A 27,572-nucleotide genomic window follows, 5' to 3' on the forward strand; every position below is an offset into this window, starting at 1 on the left:
TGATGTTGTTAAAAGATATTTGTTTGAGCTGGGAACGCTGGTCGGCTGGAGGGGAGCGGTGGGTTTAAAAAAAAGAAAAATGAAATCTTCATTCCCCTTTTTTTCCCCCGTTGCTGCTGCTGATGATGATGTAGATCAGCGCAAAGTCACTGAGGGGAAAATGCACATTGAAAAAGCACTGGGTAATATCTGATGCAGACGTCAGAGCAGGCTATATCACTCCTCTGGTGAAAAAATTAGATGCCGAGAAATATGGATGGCCCCTAATACGCCAATGCATGTATCACAACGCCGGGTTTCATATCAAAGATGCAAAAGCTATTTGAAAAGTCCACTTGCCTCCGCTGTCCAACGTTAAATGGCGTTTGAACACGTTAATGTGGTCCGCTCCTCTCCTCCAAACGCTCAACAAATGACAGAGAATCAACAGTCCAGAGACACATGATTATAGGAAATCTTCTCTTTTTTCCTTTCGATTTTTTTTTTTTTTTTAGTTCTTAGTTAAATTAAAATAATGCCCTATTGGTAGGGGGGGGAGAAGGAGAAAAAGGGGGAAGGGGGGGGACACCTAAGGTGAATTCCTTAGCGACAGCCCGTTCATGCGCTGAATTGTCTGTCTATTCTCTCTGAAACCCATTAGGATGCTGTGAGTGTGTGCCGGTGCGTTTCCATGCAATTCTTCCACTTTTTGGAAACTCACACACACACACGCTGGCAGACACGCGCAGACACGCACCCACACACAGTCATATATACAGGCACATGTGCGCGCACACACAACGTGAACACGCACAATCCTATTTATTTATTTGTTTTTATTCACTTTCTTGTCAGGAATTAGGAGTCGCTCTTTTGTGTGTTTGAAACATAAACATCCTTACTGGAAATCGCCAACGCGCACATCACAATTCAAGAATCACACAAGCTTGTGTTTTATACAGAGGAGGAGGTTTTCTTCAGGGATCTCTGTGCTGTCCAGTTGCTAAGCAACCCAGCCAGCACTGATGCAGTTGTGGTGATTCGAAGGCTATGCGCAAAGGCTCATTTAAAGGAGTAGACCCAATGCTGTCACCACTGTGGTGTCAGTGGGACAAAAGCAGACATCAATTGATGTACCATGGAGCCATTTCTGTTACAACGCCATTTACAATAATACATGTAACAGCAATGTGGCGCGTCACTTTTGCTTCATCATCATCATACTCATCACCATCATTGCCGGGGTCACAAGCACTAAATAACAGAGTCAATCTGTCTATAGCCTCAGATTTTATTCCCATTTTTAAACATGTTAGCAGGCATGTGTTGCTGTTGAGTATCCTCTGCTGTCCTCAGTACCCAGAAACATTCAGTTTGTCCCTCCCATAGCTGATGTGACAGCAGTCAACAGAAACAACATGAATTGGCATGGTGGCATTGGTAAGGAAAAATTACAATTCTAATTTTCCGGTGATGTTTTCTGGTTTGGACAACAATGTCCCTCTGACTTGATTGTCAACATAAAACAAAAAAAAGTAGATTAATTATACATTTGTATTTGAGCTTTTCTGCACTGCAGCTTTGAGAGAGACATGGCCTATTAACTGGACTGTCTTCAACCCCCCTAATCATGAGACTGACATAAAGTGGAAATTTCAAATAGAATGGCATTGCAATTACATACTGTACACCACAGGGCGACATGACTGACCAGGACCCGGCACCCAAGGGTGAGCAATTAATGTTACGCAATATGCAAGACACAGACTGGCTTTCACAGTTCATACTTGTTGCATCACAGGAGTGAACAGTTATTACCTACAAGCTTTCATAGTCCGATGGCTGTAAATCTGTTGCAAAGTGTTAGAAGCCGTAAATTCAGTGTGTGAAAGTTGAGTTGTGACAGTAGAAATAGCTGTTTGACAAACACTTGCTAATAGAAAAAGACCATGAGATGCAGTTGAAAGCTTGGGGAAAAGCTAGTTACATTTTTAGTCAAACTAAATCAGTTCAGTTCTTTAAAAAAGCACCTCAGCCTAAAAAGGATGGGGATTCTCTGCAGCAAAAGGTTAAAGGGGGCTTCAGAGAGAGTACAGTATCCCTGTAGGAAGTTTATTTCTCTCCAGCCACCAAGGAAAACATTTTGAGTGATCACATTTTGGAGTTTGTGATCATGAATGAACTAATAATAAAAAAATCTGAGCTATTTCTAATTCACAAATTGTGAAAGTTTCTTTCCAACACAAAAAATATACCTTGCATATTCAAACTGATTTCCATCTGTTTACTTGTTTTTGACACATAAGGGAATGCACAGAAATGATTTGGGAGGTATTTTCTCTTTATGCCAGAGGAGTGTGGCCGGAAATTTCTGGGAGAGCAAGGGAGGATCTTTCTACAATTTAAACTTGATTTAATTGTTGTCTTGCATGATTTAATTTGGAATCAACTGATCAGAATAGGTGACGTCAAAAAGTCTTTTGTGGGCACTATGGATCATAATGGTGCATTCTGCCTAGCCGCAAACACACTGAAACCATATGGCTATTGTTTTAAATGGCCCAAAAGTGATGCATCTCTAACACTATTGGTGCGTGCTGGGCCATTTAAAACAGCAGGCGTACTTCAAAATAAGCTTTCAGTGCGTTTGCCTTAATGCAGAAGACAACAATCCTCTGAGTATCTGGGATGTATTTCACTAGTTGCTAGACTGACCACAATATACATTTTGAAAACATTGGATCTCTAGCTTTAGCAGGCATCGTGCATCATCTCTCTAAAGAGTGCACCATTTTTTACTAGACTAGAGAGTCATCTTCACTTTATTCTACATTATAACAGAACTATATTAAAGCTGAAAGTATCATGTAGAGTTAACCTATAATATAATGCATGTTCAACACAACCCAACCTGTTTTATTAATGGGTGAAGCAAACATGTTACAGAGCTGAAGCCCCACAGAGCTGCAACCTGTTCCTCATTCACTTATTTGGTGACAGAACAACTAGCACAGTTACTGAATAATGTTCATTTAGCAGCTCTAGAGTGCCTTATTAACAGGACACACCATTTTTCATGTTGACCACAATTTTGGCAATTGCTAATTTCTCTGCTAATGTGTGGTTCGAGTTATGTAAAAATTATTGTTGCGTTAAGCTTAATATTAGGGTTGAGTTGAGAACATAGGCAGGTGGGTGTCCAAAGCAAATATTAATAACCCAAAGGACTGTTGTTGTTTTAAAGAAGCGAAACATAAGGTTTACCCACCTGGCTTTTCGCACAGTCCCTATATGAAGAAAAATATGGTATTAGTTTGTAAACCTAGTTATCCAGTGGGCTTTCACCAACTAGTAACTAGTACCAGATTGGTTTTCAAAATGGAATTCAGTTATTGAAATGCAAATTATTAACCAGACAATTTAAGAATAAACTAGCTTGACGTACTCTCGCTTTTTAATCCGTTTTTTCATGCATAGGCGCCAAGGCAACAGTAATTGTGTGCGGGATAATTGCTGAAGAAGCAGACTTGTCCATATATGTTCTTTGATTGCAGTCCATCTCCCGTAGGTTGGTTAGAGCCAGGGTATAGCAGTGTCAGTACAGTATAGTAATAGAGTGTAATATGGAGCTTGAACCTGTGTGACAGCATGCTAGATGGATCCTTTCAGTCTCTGGGCATGCTCAGTCTGTGCTTCCCTCGATAGCCTGCTTCACTTGCAATAAAGCTCCCATTCATAGCATCCCCTGATTACTGCAATTAACACTAATTGGCATCTATGACAAGGAGATCCAAGCCCCTGAGATGTGCATGTACCATGCTCTTTTTTGCTCCATTCATATGTTGCATAACACATGTGAGTTACTGGGTCACCCTTGCTCCTCTGATATAAATAGTATCACATGGTTAATGCATTGGTGCCTTCCAGTCACTCCCTGTTTCTCTTGCTGTTCATATCTGTCAAACACCCCAATCGACTCTTAAGTATCAAATGAAATATTTTACTGACGTATTTAGAGAGGTTTCAAAACGTTTCAGCCTTTCTTTATTCAACATTACCATCAGTCTGTGACAAAAGTGAATATATGTTTTATAAAAGGCAGTGACTTAATGAGAGTTCACTTAACGTTAATGTGTTGTGGGATTTTGTGAACTCCCTTTGATTAGAGAATGCAATCAAGGCTCTTGTGAAGAAGAAGAAGAAGAAGAAGAAGAAGAAGAAGAAGTTAAGTTTCATTTACGGAAACGCGTTCCGTAACTCTGAGGTGAAATGACAGTTCAAGTTCATGTTTGGTCAGCGTCACTGTGAGAGGGGTCTCCTTGACTGTGTTGAATCATGACGGTACCACCGCTGTCTCATCTTGGTATGGAAAAGAAGACCAGGCAACCACCCTGGAGAGACAGAGATTGCAGTATTGGCCTGATTCATCTGAACTTGATGACCTGTGTCTTTACTGTATTAATGCAAACTGTCCTGGGCCCCCATCATGCTGCTTCCATGGCAAAGCCAAAGCGAAAAGACTGTCCCATTCCTTCATGTTATGTGCTCAAGATTATGGGTAAAAGTCAAACCAAAAAAATAACAAAAGCAAGACAGGATACCAAAGGGGAAGCCAAAACGTATGCAGCCAGGAACATTCTTAGATGCACGGCTGTATTCAGTTCTCTTTGTCGCACACAGGTCAAACCCCTCTGAGACTGGGGGCTTAGTTGACCTCCTGACTCACGACCTAAGAATTAAGAATTATTTGGGCAACAATTTAAAAGCCTCATAAATTCATAGTCAAGTTAAAACATATGATCTGTAAGCATTGTGCCAGGTTCTGTAAATAGGAGTTTAATAGCAGGTAAATCAGCTTTAATCTGTATATAATAGAATCTGCATGTCATAACAATGACAATCTGCATATTCCGTAACAATAGCTCTGCTTCATAATTATCCACTGTTCACCATTGTGTCTAACACTGTGATCACACTGGCAGGTCAAAGCAGCACTGTGAGCTCTACTCCCTTCTGTGTAACAGTGCACTTGACAAGCTCTGAGAAAATGAAGGTTTGACTTCAATGTACATCACGCCATTCACTGACCGCAGAGATGAGATTGGAGGCTTTGAAAGCGCACGGCACACGGCTCTGAAGCACTACCTCGAAGCAGCCTACCAGGCAATTGTTGCTATGCTACCGTAGAAAGCCCAATCAAAGTGCAGCGTGTTGCTCGTTGAGGCTGAACTGCACCACAATGTTCCAAATAATTGTGAGAAGCGCTGTTTACACTCGAACCATAGATGGCACACAAGAAAGAAGGAAAATGCAGCCTAATGCTTCTGCTTTGTCCACCTATAGGTTTTAGCAGGAAAACAACAATCATGTAAACAAGGCAGAATGATGCATCACATAAAAAAAATCCTCTATTGATGATTATACTGGATGTGGTGTGATATATATAATACAGGATGGCAGATGTATGTGATTTATGACCGGCATGAATGACATCCATTCATGGTTATTAAACATGGTCATAAAAAATGAAAGATATTCAGCTTCAACATTTACTACTTGGTTTCATGCTCGATTGTTCAATTCTGCTCACAGCAATGTACCGATGCTCCGGCATAATTGGAAATTAATGAACATGTCCTTATTGACCATAAACAAGCATGACATGGCCCTTGAAGAAAATCCGGGAAAATGTAATACATATTTTAAAAGGATCAATGATGATGACATACAGCACTTGTCCTCGGGGGCTCTGAATAATATTAATCAGACTAAGCAAAGGTCAGGATGTGTCACACCACCCTCTGTAAAAATAAGTGTAATACAGAGTCCACAGCCAGCAGCTCAACACTCTAACACTCTACCTGTTCATCCTCCGAAGTGTGGAAACTAAAGGCTCGCCACCCTGCAGGCAGCAAGCAACTAACTGACCTGAAATACTCATCTGTCCTCTACACCAGAGGAGTGCACATCTCAAACAGTCGCATGCCCTGCCAGCTCCAAAATTAGCATGGGTGAGGTGCGACACTTGATGCTAAATAGCTATTGATGGAGGACAAACACTAATATGAATCTGTAATTCTGTCCCTTACCTCACCCGGGTCTCTCTCAGTGCATTTCATTTATAGAACACTTGGGGTGGTGCATATTTAACCAGACCCTCGTGGGCTTTTATTGATACAATCAAAATAATTAATTAAGTGTTTGTAAAGGTCTGGCATGAGGTTAATCTTCTCAATGGCTTATCAATATCAAAACAGCACGTCTGTGACACATACGTCGTCCAGCAAGGGCTGTAGTTGGTAACAGCATTACCTCTCTCTCCCTCTTGAGAGTGAGTGTATGTAAGTGTGCTTGTTTGTCTTTGCATGTGTGAGTAGGTACATGCAGTAGGGCATGAGTATCATGTCATAAATTCCTCTTCGTTTTTTTATACTCCATGTATCTTTTATATTACACTGTCTTTTCAGCAGGATGGATTTCAGCATGCCATTGATTTATCTTTTATCAAACCCAGTCGTACTGTTTCTCCCCGTGAAGATGGCTTAAAGCTGTAAGGTAGAGGCTTCATTTGGTCATTCCCTTCTACCTCTGGCAAAAGGGTAACTCGTGTAATGCCCCTATTTGCATTCAAAGTGTCCTCATTTCAGTTTTGCTTAAACTCAAATGTCAAAGCCTGATGCAACAGCCTTCAGTAGTCTGGATAAGACAGAAACAATGAATGTGAGCACCAAAGCAAACTGGGATTCACCACTATACACCAGAAATATGTAGCATTTCATAAATAGTAGCATTTTGTCAAAAATAGCACTGTAGCATCCCTTCCTCTTTTCCTATCTGTATTCTACGTGGGATTTCTACACGGAACTCCTACGAGAAAGGGTTAATGAATTCCTCACACAGATAGATATTGCCATGGAAACAGCTGCGTGACTGCTTGCAGCTTGTATACACACAGGAGGAAAAAAAACAATGGTGCCAAAGGTATTTTAAAATTCAGCGAGCAGAGGCTTTCCAGTGCACATAGCCACATTTAAGATTTTTTATTTTATTTTATTTTTTTAACAAGCACGGAGCCACAAAGAGTGAGGAGTAGCCACCTTGCACCCTCACCCCGGGTCCTCCTCCCTCTCCCTCTCTCTCCATTTTTGCAATTCAAAGGAATGTGATTGGCATTGGAGATGCATTTGCAATAGCCATGGAGTTAATGCATTCAAAAATATGAGGTCTGGATGTGGTAGATGGGAAATAATACGCTGCTCTGTCATTTCCTTTGCAATAACAAAGTACACACAGACACAGCCACTGAAACACACACACACACTCAACACAATTCCAGCAGAGAATAATTAATTCACAATATGAAACAGACCTTAGGCAACGTGCCTCGCGGTTGAGCTGAAAGAGAAGGAATAGATTGAGGGCCGTGATGCTTTTTACGCTCTCAAATACAAAAATGTACAAATACACAAAACGACACATGGCTACACACACACACTGTGCACATGTACATGCAATAATTATTTGTCCCTTAAGATTATACAATCCTGCCCGTGTTTTCAAAACAGGTGGCACAGTACACTATGTGCCGGTGGGATAACCTAATCCATCTCAGCACAAAAACATGTTCTTTTAGTGCCATTAGCCATCCTCCCAATAGCGAGTCAATAGTCTCTTGAACTGCCCAAATGGACTTTTATGCTTGAGTCTGCAAATATGACTCTATAGGTTGGTTTCTGCAGCATTCACTGCTGGCACTCAGTTGCTGAAGCAAAATAACTCTGTTTATATTCATAAATATTTTGAGATGCATTGAAAAGCTTTTAAGTCCATAGAGAGGAGTTGGCATAGTGATGCAAAGAACTGTAGGTGCGGCAAGCGCAGAGCATGGAGTGTTGGGTAAACAAACAAACAAATAAACAGAAACGCTAAATAAACAGGGACAAGCGGAAAAAACTTTAAAACACAGATAAGCCCTTTTTTGTGACTTGCAGAAGCCTACGTGGCTTTCTGTGCATTTTGGACTAAAAGGTTCTCCTTCAATTGAGTTTTTTTTTTTCCTCCTCCAATCAGAAACAGGAGCAGGGAATTCTCTCAGGAACTGAACCACATTCCATCAGCATGTGTCCTGTCCATTAAGCTGGATGTCGAGTATGTAGTGTGCTCCAATTTTTTCAGCAACAACATTCTTCATGCTTTACATTAAAAGCAACCCACCATAGTGCAGCTGTAAGAAAATGGTTCCGTTTGAGACTGTTTTCAATCATTTGTGCCAGTTAATTCTATCATATTTGTTACTTTGAGCTGCTGTGTCCATTGTGATTTGTGTTTAGATTCTCTGCAGAAAAGGAAATTAGCTGAAAACCAGTTTTCAAAGCGGTCTGTGATGTTGCTTTCCATTTGTTCCCTGTTAAAGTAACCACGCAGTTAAAAGAAAAGAATCACACGAAAATGAATCCAACGAGGTGAATACAATCACATCAAGTGTCCACATTCACTTGACAAAAAATGAATTAAAGCTATTTTGAGAAAAACCAACAAAGATCAGTTATAATTAGTCAGCAAATGTCACAGGTTGGGGCTCACATGGGATCAGTCAATTCATCATTTGAGCTCAGACCAATGCATCAGCCCATTCTGTTAAGTTTTGTGCCACATTCATCCAGGTTAATTAAAAAGAGGTGGACTTCAGCGCATCACACAGCAGGACGAAATGTGGTCAAGTATAATTACACAGCTGTAAGCAGATCATAATTGGATAATAATTTTTTAGTAATTCCTTTTGGGATCCAATCCTCCACTGGGAATTTTTTAATTGATGTGATAGCTCACAGCTGCCAGAAGTTACAAGATTAGGTGACTATCATAGCTTATCACGTAGGCACAGAGAAGTAAGTCATAAAGCAAATTAGTGGGAGGCTCTGTGACTTTGTCAGGCAGGTACGTGAAAAGATATTATCTTATTTGCTAAATGAGCCATGGTTGGACACTATCATTTTTTATCGCTACACATTACACGCCAGGCTTATACAGTGACATGCAGGCGAGGCATTAAAGTGCATTTCTTGGGCCTTTTCACTCTTACATCTTAATGTTTCTAATCATCAACAAAGATTTTCAGAAAAATAAAACTCAAAGGTCCATGACCAAAATGTTGTGTCTCTGATAAACTCGGTGCAGTGTGCAGGAATTCAACCTTTTCTTTCATAATAAATAAAAGAAATGAAACCGAGGGAACATAAGCATATTAAAAGAGCTTGTTTGCTTTCTTGCTGAGAGTTAGATGAGAAGCTCGATACCACTCTCCTGCTGCCTGTACAGTAAATATGAAGCCACTGCCAGCAGCTGGTTAGTTTGGCATAGCGTGAAGAGTGGAAACAGGAGGCAACAGCTAGTCCGGCTCTGTCAATCCACCTACCAGCACCTCAAAGTCTAAAAATTTATTAAGTTACAGTTGGCATGTTTGAATTGTACAGAGTTAAGTGTAAAAACAAAATGTTAGGGTTTTAGGGAGGGTTACGTGCCATACTACTTCATGATCTGTTTTATGGTGCGACACCACTATGGTTAGGTTAGGTTCAGGCACAGAAAGGGAAAGTTTGTGGTTCGGGTACTTTTTTTTCTAGTCTTTGTAATAAGTTGAGATACTTTTCATCTAAACTTCAGCAAGAGAAATAAGAATAAGCTTGTTTCCTACTTCCTTTAAGCACACAAACAATTTGCAGGAATGATTTGTCATTTTTGTGATTTGGGCTCAGTAACAGATCTTGCATGTTTCAGCTTCAATATGTTTTCTAATCGATGACCTGAATGTCTCCCTCCAGATGGCTTTGTATGGAGGATAGTTTTCTCCAAGACACTGTTACAATGGACATCATGAGTGGCAACTAAAAATAAAAATTGTATTATTACCTTTTTTTTTCTTTCAAAATCTCAATGAAAACTCAATGAAACAATAAGATATTATTAATTTATCTTCATTAAAAATGAAGAAAATGATCAAGATCACCATGTTTATCCTTGAAACATTAAGCATTAGGCATTTAGTGCATAAGATGTCACACTAACATAAAAAAACTCTTCTTTGATTACATTAGGGCATCATAGGTTTACAGCTTTGGAAATTGCTGTGTCTTGTCTCACTGTCTTTCAGTATGCAGCAGGTTCTCACTGATGTCATCAGGTCACAAGCCTCCATCACCCACACCTCCAGAATAATGAGCTGCTGTGCCTGACATAAAGTCACATTTTCAGAATTCCTAATTATTTCTGAGACACTTAAGCCACCTGGGAGTGGAGTTGCAAAAGAAAAGTATAATGATTAGGTAATATGCAGTAACACAAAGAAAAATCACAAGGCACTATTTTTGGTTTGAGAACAAAAAGTCTTGCAGTTGCCACTCGGTCGCTCATAGCGCCGTCCTCCATCTTGAAGCAGGTGAAAATGGAAGTAAGCATGAAATCTTAGCACCTGGTGAGTTGTGTTGATTCACTTGTGTTGATCAATAATCCTATCAACCCACCGCAGATATATTATAGTCATTTTGTGCGATAGGGCAGTAAAATCTTACTTATTACCCCTTTACAGTAATGTGAAGCTGTTATTTATTGCAGGCATTATTTAGCCTGATATTCACTTTTGAATCAGCTCCGGTTGTATGCCGACCTTAAGCCTCTGTCTTATCACCACATTCCTTTTATTATAAATATCTGGACATGCGGCACACAATCCTGAAATTAATATAAATTGTACCTTTTGACAAAAATGTATTCCCTAAATGAATAAAGCTGAACAATTTAAATGTTCCACTGAAATTAAATGAAAATGGATTATATTTCAGTGTGTGTAAAAGCCGTTTTTTGCTTCACTGAAGCAGTTAGTACAGCTACTGTATGTAAAGAATACTATTAGTAAAGATGCATGTGTCAACATTACTTTGTAAATTTCATATGTCATTGTTATTGCTAAATGATGAATTATAGTTTCTGAACAGTGCACTACACAACCTGAGAAGTGGGACCAAGATAGCAAAGCAATAAAACACCAAATTATGCTACACCTACATTTTGTTTTATTCTAATATTCACTATATTCTTGTTTGAATCATTAGATATTTCCATAATATTAAAAAAATCCCTTTTTGGTTGAACTGAGAAAACAAATGCAACCTACGATTAGGGGTCGCAAGCCAACATTTGTTTTAAAAAAAGCTGTGACTTTAGATAATGTCAATCACTGAAAACTGGGGAAATTCTGCCATTTTGTGGAACACCAATGTATGACACATGTCATGGTTCAGGCCATGTCTTCAGACACAGCTGCATTCTGACCTTCAAGCCATAAACCCAAAAAGCCAATCAAACTCATGCACTTCTGCACACCTTCAACATTACCAGTTGTATCAGGGCTGCTGTCGTGTGGCCTGGCTGGCTGCTCTACTGGTGCACCTCCACAGACAGCTAGAAGATGTCAACACTTTTCCTTCTCATTTACAATTATTCCTGCTTTTCCTGACTTTGTCAGCAAGCTGAACCCATCCTTGTTTACTTCCAAGAATGCAGTTAAGCCTTCCTTGGCTGAGATTTTGATATGATGGAGACTCTAGAGCCTCCTACAGAAACCATGCAGGCTAACTATTTGGCCCCCCAAGGCCAACAGTCTGGTAGCAGACAAACCCACGCTTTAGAGGCCTTTGTAACTCCTCAGCCAGGCAGATAAATGACTTTGCCCACGCACTCAGAACCAGAACAATGAGTTTAGCCGCTGCACTCCAGACTTGCTATTGTACATTGTGTGACTGGCTGACCTGTACCAAAGGTCGGTCACAGGAGAGGGACACCAAGCCCAGGATAATCATTGTAATCCAGAACCCGTTTAATATAATCATTTTTTATTTTTTTAACACCGGCTTATGTATAATGACCCACAATAACCACCACCATCATGTTTTGTGGAGTACAGTATAGTCAAGAGTACTATTCAGCCAAGCCATAGACAAAGTCCAAAACAAATATGACAGCCCACCCATTCAGGTTGACCATTAAATTAATCGCTATTAAAACCCTGTTGACTATCCTTAGCTGTCCTAGTGCACACATCCATTTGGCATTGAGTGTCCCTCAATTGAAAAGCCTGACTACAACAAACATGCATTCATAAAGGTTGCTAGCAAACTTAAAATGTAAAGCCAAATGATTAATTTATTTAATGTTAGGCATCTGCACCCAGGCCCCTCATCTCAAAATCTATCTATGAGTATAAACTGCACAATTTATCACTGGACGCCACTATCTCAACTATCTCACAGAGGTAGTAGACCGCTGTGATGTACTACAATATGCTGCATCTCTCTCATATTTCATCCGTGTGATCCCATCAGCAGCAGGAATGGCACAGGTGTCAATTTCAAAGAGGAAATCCCCCCTGCTGGAGAAACCAGGGATCAGAATAGTTTTCTTGGCAGAAATACAGCGCTGATTTACTGTTTTGTCTGGATTTTTGAATCTGAAGACAAAAACAGATTTAGTGAGACTCAGTTCTGTTGACATGAGGTATAGTGTTGACAGCAGATGCCTCCTTCACACACTGTGGTCACTATGCCTATAGGATGGTTAGCGAATGGCCTTGCTTTAACACATCTTCACAAGGAGAGGTCTGTTACCTGGCCACCATATTTGGTCATGTAATGGCAATAGATGCAGCAGAGCGTCAATTAACAAACATGCAAGGACACGGTCTTTTCCCATCATACAAGCTATTGACTTAGTCATGGCCACTCATATCCCAGAAGTGATGAATATACAACCATGTGCCCTCTCTAACTGAAATCCTACAAGGAGAGATGAGACTGACGGAGAGGCAAAGATTTAAAGATGTAATGAAAAAGATAGGTGTTATGAGGCTCCATTTTTGGTCACTTAAATATGCCTAGAGTCTACAGCCATGCTAGGTGCACTGTAAGTGTGTGCTGTAGACATAGCAGTGCTTTGAGCTAAATGCTAATACTAGAATGGCAACATGCAGGGATAATGTTTACTTTACAATCTTAGTGTAATGTTTTAGCATGCTAACATTTGCTAATTAATTCACCCACTGCCCACCATGAATGCCTGTACAAAATTATATCGTACTCCATTACAATAGTTGAGATATTTCAGTCTCAACCAAAGTGGTGGACAGACAGACATGGCCAGCATGGCTAAAATATATTCACTATACAGTGCCTCTAGCTGTAATTTATTTAACATTGCTCATATAAATAGTGTGACCGGATGGCATCCATACAATTCAGATCACAATACAAGCCAAACCACTAAAACACATCATCTGGCTCATCAAATCGCAATCCAAGTATCCAGATCCACCACTTAATCTATCCTGGCATAACTGAATGAATGATATAAATTGCAGTGAAACAACTGAGGCCAGCATTGTCTGCCCATTTGACACTATATGCTAACTATGCCAAGGGCTCTCATGTTTTTCACCAACATATGCATAGTTGTAGTGGCATATTGCCACTTTCAGTTCAGTTGTTGACACTTTTTTATAGATTTCTTTCTGTCTTCCCTCTCCATTTGTCTGCATAGATAATGAATGGGATGTTGTCACTTTGCAGCTATTGCCCTTGCTAATAGAATTAAGGCATTATTACTTTGAAAGTGCCGACTTTTGGAAGACAGAAAAGCATTGTGTGTGTGACTACAGTTTATAACTTATTGTTACAGTTGCTTTATTTCCATACATGGATCTGCATTCACTATTCTGACCACATCTAACTTTAGACTGCAGGAACAATGATTTGAAAATAAGGACGATTACGCATGTGGATGCAGTGGCCGCTAGCTCTTCCAAAACCTTTTTTTTTTTTAGCTTTATAGCTAAAACATCATTAATTCATGTCTGATGGGGTTTGATTTGTAATGGCAACGGCTGCATGTTCAGATGCTGCGACCATAAGGCTAGCTCCTTCAAACTTCACTGTTTTTGTTTCAATCTGTTGTAAGCTTTATTGATGAAACATGCATTACCTATGACAGAAATAGCCCACAGTCATCTGAAAAAGAAAGCATTGGGTTTCGATTAATGAGCAGCAGACCTTTAGGCCGATCCACCCAGCTAGAACGACCGGACAGGACCAGCTCCACCACGGCAGGGCCTGACACTCCAGAGGCAGTAGAAAGAGAGCCGGATAGCAACCATGCTGGCCAAGCTTGGACTTAAGGCTGCTTCTGGCTAATGTCTGGTCTGGATTAAATGGGAATAGGTCTGAAACAAAGGGAAATCAGAAACTATGTGCCCACATATTTACCAAGACCTGCTCCATCAACATCCCAGATCACACACTCGACGGGTGGAGCCGACAGAGCGCAGGAAGAGAGGAGGCAAAGTTTGTGTTTACATCGGTGATGCTTGGTGCTTTAACACAGTCAAAATGGATGGACACTGCTGTTTTACATTCCCAAAAGATGCACCATAGAATTATTTCCTGGGTGTTTACGTGTATATATTGATTTATTTTACTTTAAGTTTTTATGTAATTATATGAATGTATGTTTTCTATATGTGTAGCACAAAGGAACTACAAACTTTTATTTTGTTATACAACCTTTAGTCGTATAATGATAAATTAGTTTCCTTGATTCCTTTCTTGATTCCTTGAAGTGAAACAGTATGTTCTTTACAGAATGTAACAGATGTACGAAATGACCTGAGGTCAATGTCATTATAGTCGTGAGCAATCAGCTACCACTGTACTGTTCATGCCTCATTGGTCTCACTGATTGTGATGAGATCAATATATGGATTCATTGGCTGAAGGAGAGTGTGGATGTTAAACATTCAACACATCTTTTCATCAAGAATTTAACCATTTGATCCAGTATTACTGTCAGTAATGACAATAATATACTTACTAAGTATTATATTTATTAACGTAATTAATATAATATTTGATTACAGACAACTTATTTGTATTAGTTCGGTAGAATTATTTCAGACCTACAATACATTATCTACCAAGGCTTTGATTAAAATAAATTAATAATATAATCTGCCTTCAGCTACTTTATACAATAATGAAATTCATATTAAACTATGAAACTAAACTATGAAACTAATTCTATACAGTATGTACTCTTTTAACATTTTATACTAACATAAAATGACACAATACAGATATCACTGGATGTCAATCAACCTGCAACTTTACGTTACTGAAAATTAAACTTCCCAAATAGAACACAAAATGTTTTCTTGTACTTCTTGTTGTCACCAATATTCACAATTTATACAACCTTCAGCTATGAGCAGCTGCTTGGAATCTGCTTGGAATTAGTAATGTAGTATGGAATTGGGACATGCCATTTGTCTGTGAGAAATGCTAGCTTTAGCTTTTAACACCAGTATAAGCAGAGTGGCCCCACTTCACCAAAGTCAGTTGATTAAGAGGGATGGATTCGGTGCAAAATGTTTTTACCAGTTTGTATCAGTTACCTAAAGAGCAATATAAGTCAAAATGGATTTTGAGTGCAATCCAAGTGTAACGTTTCTTTAAGAACTATTTAAAAAATTAAAAAGCCAAAAAATGACAAGACTGATCTAAAATGTCCCTTGGTTGAAGAAGGATAAGAACTGTGACCTGCCCTGAGTGCAGACAGACCATGCAGTATGACAGCAAATAAAACAAAAACACAGTAAATGTTAAGTTATGGTTGACCTCCAAGAGACTGATAGACAACATAACATAAGATAAGATGGGTTCATGCCCAAACACAAGAACCTCCATTTTGTTTAGGCAACGCAAATTTTATATATATGAAGTAATACCTTCAATGTCCATCAATCTTTCAGAAAGATGCAGCGGAGTATCATCTGCATAGGAAGGAAAAGCAATTACACATTGCACGCTATTATGAGAATAACAGTATTTTTATAAACATAATGGATTAGCTACCAGTCCAGGAGAATCCCTGCCTCCTACCGAATGCATGCTGTGGTAAACCATACCCCACCCTTGTAGTCCAAATCCACCCCAAGACTGAGCACAGAATTTGCACCAGTAGCTTGTATAAAAGTACATTAAGTACTAGGATGTTAACAAAACTACATACATTTGTTTAATAAAAATATATTAATTGTAGTTGGACATTTTTGGGTTCTGTCTCCAAGACTTTGGATGTAATACATCAGTTTGAAAGATTTTTATAAATAAGACCCCTAATAACAAAATTAAACTTGATCTATTATTCTGCTTTCCTGGCACAATAAGAATCAATCTTAATCTTTTTTACATTAATATTCACAGGGTATGTCAGCTGAGCTGAGATATATTATTATTTAAAAATACCCAGCTTCATACAGTCACAAACACAGCAGGGAGCACTGGCCACCAGGGATCTTCACTGGAGTAGCTCAGGTTTAAATGCCTTGCTTAAGGGCACCTCAACACATCACTGCAGAAGTATTAATGTACAAGTATGTTCACGTATGTCTGCAATATATTTTGTTAAATATCTGACATTTGTTTTCATTCATAATAATTTTCCTTGAGGCGCCTATTTTCCTACAATCGTGTAGACTTTGTTCTGGCCCTAGTGATCCAAATCACGCAGACTCCCAACAGGAACAGCTGCGGAGTCCACTCTAGGGGAAAGGAGGTGCGTGTGTGTCTGTTTCTGTATGTGTGTTTGTGTGTGCATCTCTCTGTCTCTGTGTGCATGTGTTGGTTTGTGTGGTGGGGTTCAGCCAAGGGACCTCAGCCATCTCAAAGCAGCTGTGCTACTCTTTTAGAGAGGTGGCCTTACATAGATGGGAACAAATTAATCAGGTATAAGCAGCACATACTGTATTAGTTTGATATGTCGGTTCATCACTGTCTGAAAAATAAAAAACTGACAGAGCTCATTTAAAGCTAGTTCTAAATGCATAAAATGATTAAAATCATGTAATGTAAATTCATATAGCAAGCATCTGACTCAATCAGCTATTAAATGATTTATGCCATAATTAAGCTTACAATGCATGTACCATAATCACAGTCAATATAACAAATAAGCACATGACTGACTGCCTTGTTTTCTGTGTGTGTGTGTGTGTGTGTGTGTTTTTGTGTGTGTCTCTGAGATGGTCAGTGTTGAATTAAGCGCACTTGAAGCCTGATTATGCATTCTTCCGTAATGCAGCCTTCAGTGGCCACTAATTTAGAAACAGAATCTTCCCCAGGGCTTCTTTCTGCTTTACTTGGTATATATGGATTCCCATATAGATGATTCACCTCATATTTCAAAGGCAGGGGCTGTGAACTCATGGGCAGGTCCTATTGGGTCAAGGTTTGGACCTCCATATTTTCTCCTGGCAAGCTATGCTTTCACACTAAACCAACCCAGAAAGCAGCAGTCATTACTGCAGGCAAACCAAGCCCTTCTCTTGTGGTGTCAAACCAAATGTAAACTAATCTGTCAACCTAAATGTGCACAGCTCAGTATTCTGCATGTCTAAGAGACCTGAGGGAAGAAACTCATATACTGTACAGTATCAAGCAAAGAGATTGTGCATCATCAGAGAGAATAAAGATTTGGCGGAAATTACAAAGTGCAGGTTGTGGTTGTGGGGAAGGTTTGGGTAAATATCAGATTTTTATCATTTTGGTTAACCACGCTGAAGACTGTGATTTGACAATTACGCCCATGTCCACATGATACATGTATATTAGATTGCAGTAGTTTTTTATTCATGTCTTATTAGCCATTGTGAGGATCGTATTCGGATCAAGACATTGCATTTAGACATACAGCATGCTTCTTTCATTTTTAAATTATTATTGGAGATGTGTAAAGTACGGCCAGCATCACCTGTCCCTTGGGTATTCTATAGTTATTTGTGTGTGAAGATCCAGTGTAGGTGCGTAAAATGTGGCACATTTGTGCCTTCTGATCTCATCTGACAAAGCTGAGAAAAAATGGTGGTGACAAAACAGTGCTGATTTGTGCAGATGTGGACTGTCCTAAGGGAGCCCTTTTGCGCGCGCGCTTCATTGATTTCCCAACTGAGGGTAACTGTGGAACCAGAGGTCACACCCCAGTGCCCTTGCACAGATATTCACCCTTTTAGGAGAATAGGATGTAGACAGCAAGCAGGCGACAAAGTGCAAAATCAAATTGTCCACACACGTCACCACTCATGTCTAATGGCCTCCCGTATCAGCAAATGAACAGCCTTTAAGATGAGAAGGACATTTCAGAGCCAGATAGATAGATAGACATAGATAGATGTGATCCCAATAAGTAACCCATGACATCCTGTGGTTAGTCGAGTAGTGGTCCAGTAAAGCCATTGGTTATTCCCTGGTAAAGTGCATTAGAAGCCACTACATCATTCGTCCCACACTGTCAGACCACAAGTGGCGTGCGGTTCTCTCCCTGCACATTTATCATGCCATTACTGCTGGGATAGCAAGCAAGGCCAAGGAATGAAAAAGAAGAAAACATATATTTTTAATGGCATTTGGAATTGATTTTAGTTGTCAATGCCAAAACATCAAGTACTGTTCATTGGACTAGTAGTTTAATATCATGGCGTACTCCATCATTGTCATTTCTCTGTTAAAAATCATCAATCTGTTTGTCAAGTTGCGTAAAAAGGCTTACAGTGTAATGTTGTATTTTCTCCATTCAGCATATTGGTTTCATTCCTGAAATACTGTTATGTGCGAAGGGAAACTTACAATAATCTGTTTAAAATAGATCTCTCCTACATAATGTAACAGTTAATAAATGCAGCAATTTTATGAACTTTTATTATCATTTCTGCCTAGTACATTTGTTTTTGTTTGGATAAAACAGTAAACTGCTGACATGCCCTCTTGTCCTGCCATTGTAAGAGCTCTTGTACAATCAGAACCTGAAAGACAGGATTGATTTATGAATCTACCTCCTTCTGCCCGGAGGTATTGATAGACCACTCGTCACACTGCATCTCATTGCCAGTATTGATTGCGCTGCATTTCAGGGTGGGGGGCTGTGACCTTATACTGTTGTGGATTGCCTAACTGTCACTCACTTCAAGACAAGGGTCACACGCAGCCCTCATGCAGCCCATAATACCAGCACAAGATCACTCCTTCTATTGTTCATGTAGAGCACTCTGTCTGATTATCAACGGTGTACTCTTTGGATTGACGTTTTATCTTCAGCTGAACAGAAAGTTGCAAATAGGGATGGATCTAAATATATATCCATCAATGCACTTCAAATAATAAACCCGTAATGAAGAGGACAAATAAATAGCTCTTGTTATGATGGAAAATAAAGCATAAGGACATATGTTACTGCTATAAAATCTAACTATTCTCATAAATGAAATAAACTGTGGAATCCAAACAGACTCAGCACGGCTGGCCTCAAAACATGCTACCAGAGATTCACTTGAAGACAAGAGCTGATGGGGGAAAAAAAGCTCCTTTCAATCATCACCTATAGTCTGTCTTATATATTGCAGTCTGTGTGCACTCTAATCACATGTAAATATGCCTGTTTATATAAATGCCTGTTTGTGTTTGCATGTGCTGGTCTGTGTGCAGTGGGCTCCATGTCTTTTGCATAATAAAACCGGCTTGAAATATCACATGGTTGGACTATTTGTGCCTCCCTTTACGTTTGTGTTGGCATGCGTGGGGCAGCTCTGGAAGCGTGACAGGTGAAGCCTCCACCTGGCCCCGCTGGGTCCACCTGCTCCCTCGCTGGCAGGTGACGTGGAGGGGGCCGACTGTTGCCATAGGGAACGGGCGGACCAGTGAAAGGATTTCTTTTAGGGGCAATCTGGAGGACCATGGGTGAGCACTTAGTTCCTCAGGGCTACTGGCATCTGTCGGCGCTTGTGGACTGGCACAAAAGGCAACACATAATTAACTTCATTATCTCACCTGGCATTGTTTTTCTGGGTGCTAGCATATTCTTTTATGCTTTGATAGTGTGCAGGCTGTATTAAATATGAGGGTGTGCATCAGTCTGCTGTTTGCCTACATGGTGTATTTCTGGCTCCTGCTTATGTTTCATTGGAGCGCCTCCTCAGAAGCCCCCGCCCCCTTTCATGTTGGTACCATTATAGCTCCTATGACTGTCTGTACTTCTCTCTCTATGTGTTTTTGTGCACCTAATGCAAGTGAACACAGAAGCTTCCACTGACAGCATATGTTTATGCTGCCTGGCCACGTGACAAGAAGGAATCCCGCATGTGGAATTGAATGCATGTCCTGTTTCTCAAACAGACAGTGAGCTACAATGGTTGAAAATATTTTGATGAAGAGATGACTAATAGCTGCGAAAATCCGTGATGGAATCATACGGATGCTGGTTTGTTTGCCCTGCTTAATTTATTGCACACAGAGAGGATTTTAAATTGCGTTGTGAATTTATTGAGTTTGACTTAAGCATTCAAAATAAACGTTGCTTCAGAAAATATGGTTCTAATTAGAAATATCTTTTAAAAATACTACTGCATCTATGAAAGGATCTGATATTCAACTGTATTATATTTCCAGATACATACTGTGTATAAAAAGCATAGTGGATTTAAGAGTGATAAATTTCCTCTTTTAATCAAATCATAAACAAGGCCAGTAGTACAGCATGTGTTTCAAAAGAGGGTGCCATACTGCAGTTATTGACTGAGGAGGATGCCAGTGAATTTGCATTTCTCAGCAGGATCCAGTAAAAGGGGGAAAAAATGGGGAAACCCCCTTGAACCGAACAAAGCCCACAGAGATTTTCGGTCTCATGAAAGTGGGCCTCACAGTGGTAGCAAAACGAATGGCATCCAAACTGTGTCTCATGAGTGAGACGTGGGTTAGTAGAGAATTATTCTACAACAGCACGCCCATTGGTTCAGAGAGGAAAAGACAGCTCAATCCGCTCCTGGGGGGAGGGGGCTGGTGAGGGGTGGACAGCGTGGAGAGATGAGGATCCAAGAGAGGAAGCATGCATGGCACAAAGACCCCCATAGAGCATGTGGGGAGGAAATGTCGTCAAATACAGACCTGAACCAATCTGATAATAAGATGAGACAAAAAAAAGGTATATACGTATATAATATGGAAGAAAAGGATATATTAGACAATGAAGGCTTGCAATATAGTTGCCATGGAGATGAGCAAGTCTCCCAAGCCTCGTCATTTCTCTGACTCCTCCCGTGAACGCTGGGATAAAAATAGACATGGGAAGAGAACAAAGAGCTATTTAAAAAAAAATAAATAAATGACAAGATGAGTGAAGAAGAAAGGTTGTGGAAAAATTGGGACGTGTGTATAGAAGTGCATGTGTGTGTGTCTGTATCTGTGTGTGCGATTGATTGGTGAAAGAGATGGTGTGAAGCAACCATGCATCCAGGCTTCTCTGTCAAATGGTGGAGCAGAGTGAGTGACAGACATAGCCTGCTTGTCTGGACTAGGAAATCCCATCATTACCATTTGTTGTTATTGTTATTAATTATTATTATTATTATTCTTAAAATATACTTGTAATATCCATTCTTATACAAAGAATTGTTAATTTATTATTCATTTTATTTATCTATTCATTGACTTTGTTCTTCACTACCACTACTATTATTACTAATAACCATCATCATTGTAATTATCATCATATCTGTTTTGTTACTGCTCTGTAAAATATGTGTATTTGTCGATTCTGGAGCGTGCTGGAGTTGCACACTTTTCTCCCACAATGCAATGCATTAGAGAAATGGGGTATCTTGAAAAAAATGTAAATAAAATGTGGGTGGTGGTAAACAGCTCCAAAAATATCTTCGAAAACAAAAATTAAATCTTTGATGTCTATTTGTGAAGTTTAATTGGCAACAGCTTTCCAGTTTGACATGCAACCTCACACGTCATTTCCTGTTAGTATAAAATGGTAAAGTATGTTGATATTTTTGTGTACTAATTGCTAAACGCATATACTATAGTGATTAGTATATATATACATATATATAAATTCAGTCCCTCCAGGGAGTTGGAGCACACAATTAACTAAAATTCAACCAATTTCCGTGAATTATGCAGGGCCTAGCAATTTTGTCCAATCACTGCAACTTTGGAGCAAATTTGACCAACCATTGTAGTTTCCAATGAGTTACATCAATCACAGCAGTATCCCAAGCAAAACCTTAATTATGCAGTATGGATTTGCAGGAAAAACATGCTGGTTCCAACCAGCAGTGATGTACAGGTGGACTCTGGGATGCTGTGACATCACTGTTGGGTAGGGTTACAGATGCAACAGAGCCCACTTTTGTCTACACTCATCAGTGATTCTGGGTGTGATCGGAGGTTCAGTGGTTGAAACCTTCGATAAGAGAAGGCAGACAGGTGTTAAGTTACTCTTTAAAATGGAACACACACTGTGAAATGTTTCTCTGGATCTTGACTGCAGAAGTGACACTGTGTCTGCTCCGTATGCGCAGCTTCATGTGTGCAAGTTCCGTGTTCCGCCAACACAACAAACCTAAAATGAAATTAGGTTTAGTCTGCTGACTCAGGGGAGAAGACGGACCCAGAGAGAGACCCAGAGAGTGGCAGCTGGCCCTAGCTAACAGGACAACTGCTAATGGGACACCCCATCTGCTGCTCCTGTTTTCCTGCCCACCGCCCATCCTAGTGCCAACCTCTGTGCTTCTGGAAAATGTCCTGAGCTCCCCTGCTGTCTGGCATCTATCATCTCACTACATTATTTACCAACATCCAATTCCATGAACATTTGACACTGCAACTTCTAGTGCATGAAATCAAATGGCATATAATCAGATTCATGGAAAACAGCAGGGGACAGTACATTTAGTAAAGTATTGCACTAAAGTCTAATATATAGTTTACGTTTAAGTTTAATTTTGAGAGATTTTATACATTACATTTGACTTCACACTTTTACTTTTACTTTCACATTTACTCTGCTATCTACATGCTAACACCTGTGGCTACACCTGGACCACCAACAACATTAAGTTTCTGCTTCCATGTTAACACATTCATAAATCATTCATAATTTTTCTGAAATAGAACTTTTACTTGTGAAGTACACTTTATTGATTAATTCAGATACATTTTTAAATGCAGGACCTTTACTTTTAGTGGTTTTTGTGGCATTAAAAACAACCTCTGATGCTGCCTTAAATTGGGGAATTCTCTATTAGTGATTATTTTTATTAGGGTGTTTTTGTTTTCCCTCTTAGATTACTATGTTAATTGCCTTTAACAATCATTTAAAAGTAGGACTTTCATGACATTTAAAAATAAGGTAATGCATCCATCTTAGATATGGTCCCAGCAGCAGTCTATTCATCCAACAACTAACATTCATCTGGGGCTCAAACTGACGAGTATAGCAAGAGTTGTGATGATATGGCTTTTCCATTCAGAAATAAGGAGCTTTGTCCCCCTGGACCTCTGATTTGTAAAGTGCCAAGCATCACTCTCCTCAACAGCATATATAATAGCTTCTTTCCTCTTGTGCCGGATTTATAGCGGCCATCAGTCACTTGTCTCCACACAAGACACCAGAGTTATGATGATTATCTTGATGCGAGTGCCCCTCCACTTCCTCATTCCTTCATCCTCCTGCCTGGACCAGCAACACATGGATCAAACCTGCCTTTGCAGCACCATCTGGTGACCACTGCTGTGATTCAAGATGCCTTCTCGCAGATGGATGAGGGAAAAGAAATTCAACCCCTGCTCATCATGTGTTTGCTCCCTACCTGTAATACCACTCTGATCCTCTGGATGGTGTCTCAATCCTGTGTCCTTCCTCCTCAATGATGGTCTGGGGGATTTCATAACCCACACACAGACAACCAACATGAAAATTCTTATACTTTTCTGCTTCATTATTGGCACAGTCCCTCATAAAACTCTCATATGGAGGAACCCCTCCCTAAAGAATTTGTGTTGGCACTCACATGGCCCCTGTTATTGTTTCACCCAGAGTTCTGATTAAAGCTGGTTCATTCCGCCACAACAAATATGTTTAGCTAGAAGCAACAGTATGAAGTATGTTTCCATTTTGAATTTTCAGTTATTCTTAAAATATTCTAGCAAAGATCAACTCAGCATGTAAAAAAAGCTCTATTGTGTGTGTATAAAGAATCTATACATAGCTCTTTAAATTCAAGCATTTTCACTGTCAGTTTCCTATTTCACATTGCAAACTGAAAGCTACCAGCTGATATATGAAACTTTTGTAGCAGACCCTGACCTCTCTGAGAGGGGGAATTATGCCGACTGACACAGTGTGATATTATAGAAGTAACTGAGGCTTGAAGATACTTAAAGTGCGGCAGTTATTTTCTATACAAGTGTAGATAAAAAATATGTATATTCTGTTCAAAAGTTATTGTATTATAAAGACTGAGGAAGTAAAGGCAAGTATTGAGACTGCACTACAGCAAACTTCATGTTTCTTCATTATTATTATTTTGTATGAGTAATGTGTTTCCTCATGAACACAACATTTTCTGCCAAAGCTGGAACCGTTTTGGTTATGCTAATGTTGCCAGATGACTGATTAAACCACACCCACACAGCTCTGACAAAGCGGATTAGCTTGACTAAAGAAGTTCTGACTGTTAAATAAATAATAAAATGCTATTTTTCTAACCACTAAAAAAGTTGAAATATATTTTTAAAAGATGTCCCCTGCATCACTTAGAGATCATTTGTGGGTCAGGTTTGACAGTATTACAGTTAAAGAGTGTGAGAGATAATGTCAGAGCTTTGTAATTATAGAGCACAGCTGTTATTGTTAGATTACACAGAGTTAAGTGTAGCACTTTGCTAACCTAATAACCCATGTTTTCATCATCAGTATGTCAAGGTTTTGCCCTATTCCTTCATGATATCAGAGACAGAGGCTGCACTTGTAACAATGTGATCTCTTTCATCTTTATTTTCAGCAAGATAAAATTAGCATTGCTTGGCCTTCTGCATAACCCTAAAAATAAAAAAAGAAGGTTACGGCTTTCTTACACCAAAAACAAACTTTGATCCCGTTCTTAGAAATCAGACAAGAAAACCTTCTGTCCCGTGCTAAAGGCCAAACCACCACTGACATATCAAAGACAAAGCATTGAATTAAGTTTGGATTGGGTTAATTTACGCAATTTGTCTAAGATGATGCAAAAAATAAAGATGGTGAAGTTTCATATATGTGCAAACCAGTGGTCGAAGAAGTACTTTTGGTGGCATAAAATGGAAATACTCAACTAAAGTACAAGTACCTTTAAATTGACCTTTAAATACAGTGCCTTAGGACAGCTGAAGCATAAGTATGTTTCAGTATGTAAATACCAGTATGATCTGTCAGAGAGATAAAATAATGATGGGTTTAAGGTTTATTTACTCTCCTGCTGACATCTGTTGCCTTGTTAGTTTAATTATTTCTATACAGTATGATAAATACTCAGAAATTTTACTTCGGTAAAAGTAGCAATTCACTTGCACACAGAAATACACTGTTATGAGTAAAAGTCCTGTATTTAAAATCTTACTTAAGTAAAATATATTTTAGGTACGAAGTTAAAAAGCACTCATTATGCAGAACAGACCAATTCAAAATAATATACATTAATGCATCACATCACTATAATGCATTAATAGTGATGTGATGCATTAATGTGTAATGTTGCAGCTGGTAAAGGCAGAGCTAATTTCAACTACTTTATATACTGCTAGGTATGAATCTATGATAATACATCACAGAAGTATACAGTAGATAAAAACAGAAATATTTAAGTAAAGTACACATAGTATCTAGTACCTCAAAATTGTACTTACAGTGGATAAATGTGCTTAACTACACTGTGCTCTAATCAACGTGTAAGTTGGCTGCAAATTACAGCAAATGTGTGTTCAAACTGTTAAACTGCAGGGGGGCCGTGGTAGCTCACCTGTTACAGCATGCACCCCATGTACTAAAGCTCCATACCAAAGCAGCCTGGGTTCAATTCCAACCTATGGCCCCTTTTTTCAACTGCCTCTGTCCATCAAAGGCAAGAAAGCCTGAAAAAAAAGAAAAAGAAGAAAAGTGATCATAAGAAGCCATACATGTTACAAGATTGCTGGCCTTCCTTTGTACATATAATAATACTAAACATTTGAGCTTCAAGGGTTTCAAAAATATTAATCCAAATGAATAAAAAGCAAAGTCAACTCAAGGCCAAAGATGTAACAAAGACACCTTCACTGAGCTGTTGGTGTTATTCCAAGGATCTTAAACCTGAGAAAACCCTTTGTCTAAGATATGATTTACTCCAGAAACTTATTTTGTGCAGTGACTGGAGACAGAACAGTGTAGACAATGAAACCTCTGATTTGAATAGTGATTGTGATTCATGGCTTTGCTCCGCTGGCTTCAGGGGAAATAAATATGAGTTGTAAACTATTCTTCACTTTGCAGAGACCTCCTGGGTTATGGTTAAAGAGCCCTTGCAGTTGGGCCACATTTTGGGAGCAACTTTCATTTTAAAATGTGGTTTCTTTAGGCAGATACACAAAGAGCAGCAACAGTACTACACATATTGGTTGTAGTCTCCAACTTGCTGTCTCCACTATTGATCATGAATGTGAAAAAAGCTCCCTCATTACCACTCACAGAATTACATTTTATGGTGAAGAGTTAGACTAAATAACTGCCTCAATACAGCCAGATTCACGACGGCCCCCTCGTCTCAGAGAATGCAACTATTCACAGAACATCTCCCGCAGCTTACACTGCAAAAAGCCACCTTGTAGCTTCTCTCATCACTCTAATTTCCTTGGGGCCTTTATGTATGAGGAAGTTTTTAGAGATGGGTACAAGCAACACGCATACAGTACACCCATCCAAACACTTCTCCTGCCATCGTTTGCTTCCTCACATTTCTGCAGTATGTCTGTGATAAAAGCCTGTCCTTTTCTACCATTTGGTATTCCCAGCTGCAGCCTCAGTTTGTCATATTGGTTATGATGGCAAGTCACTCGGAGTGCACTCTGTGCTTGCTCTCTTTACGAAGGACACATACCATTTAAAATCAGCGCATAAACCTGTCAGCCTCTCTTGAGACCTGTTCTTGGTAGGCAGATGCATTATTTGTGGCACTTTTTGCACCCTAGGACTGGGGTGGTCCTCCATATTTTGTCCTGTTAGACTGCATATGGCACTCTAATCAGCTAAAGGAGTACGTGATTTACATTCACTGTCAGTTCTCCCCTCCCGTATCACCATTCCAGACATAGCCAAGGTCACTTTGTAGCCGAATCCAAAAGATAGTCTGTCCAGTCTTGCTCATGAGGCATTGGCTGTTAACATTAAGGACTCTTCCGTTTTGCCCTTTGTCCATGAAGAAGAAAAGAGGCTCCATGCCGTCTGCGTATACAACGTGCCTGACATACATGTCAGACCAGAGAGTCAGTCTGCATAACTGAAAAGCATTCCTCCCACTCCGTATAAAATAACGACCTTACATTTTACTCTGATATTTAAAAGCAGCAAACAGTTACAGATATGACCACTGGCATAAGAGATATTAGTTGGAGTTATTACATTACCACAGCTGAGGAACATCAACA

This window comes from Morone saxatilis, unplaced genomic scaffold (genome assembly GCF_004916995.1).
Source record: "Morone saxatilis isolate NCDOM2014 unplaced genomic scaffold, NCSU_SB_2.0 Contig20, whole genome shotgun sequence".
Classification (NCBI taxonomy): Eukaryota; Metazoa; Chordata; class Actinopteri; family Moronidae; genus Morone; species Morone saxatilis.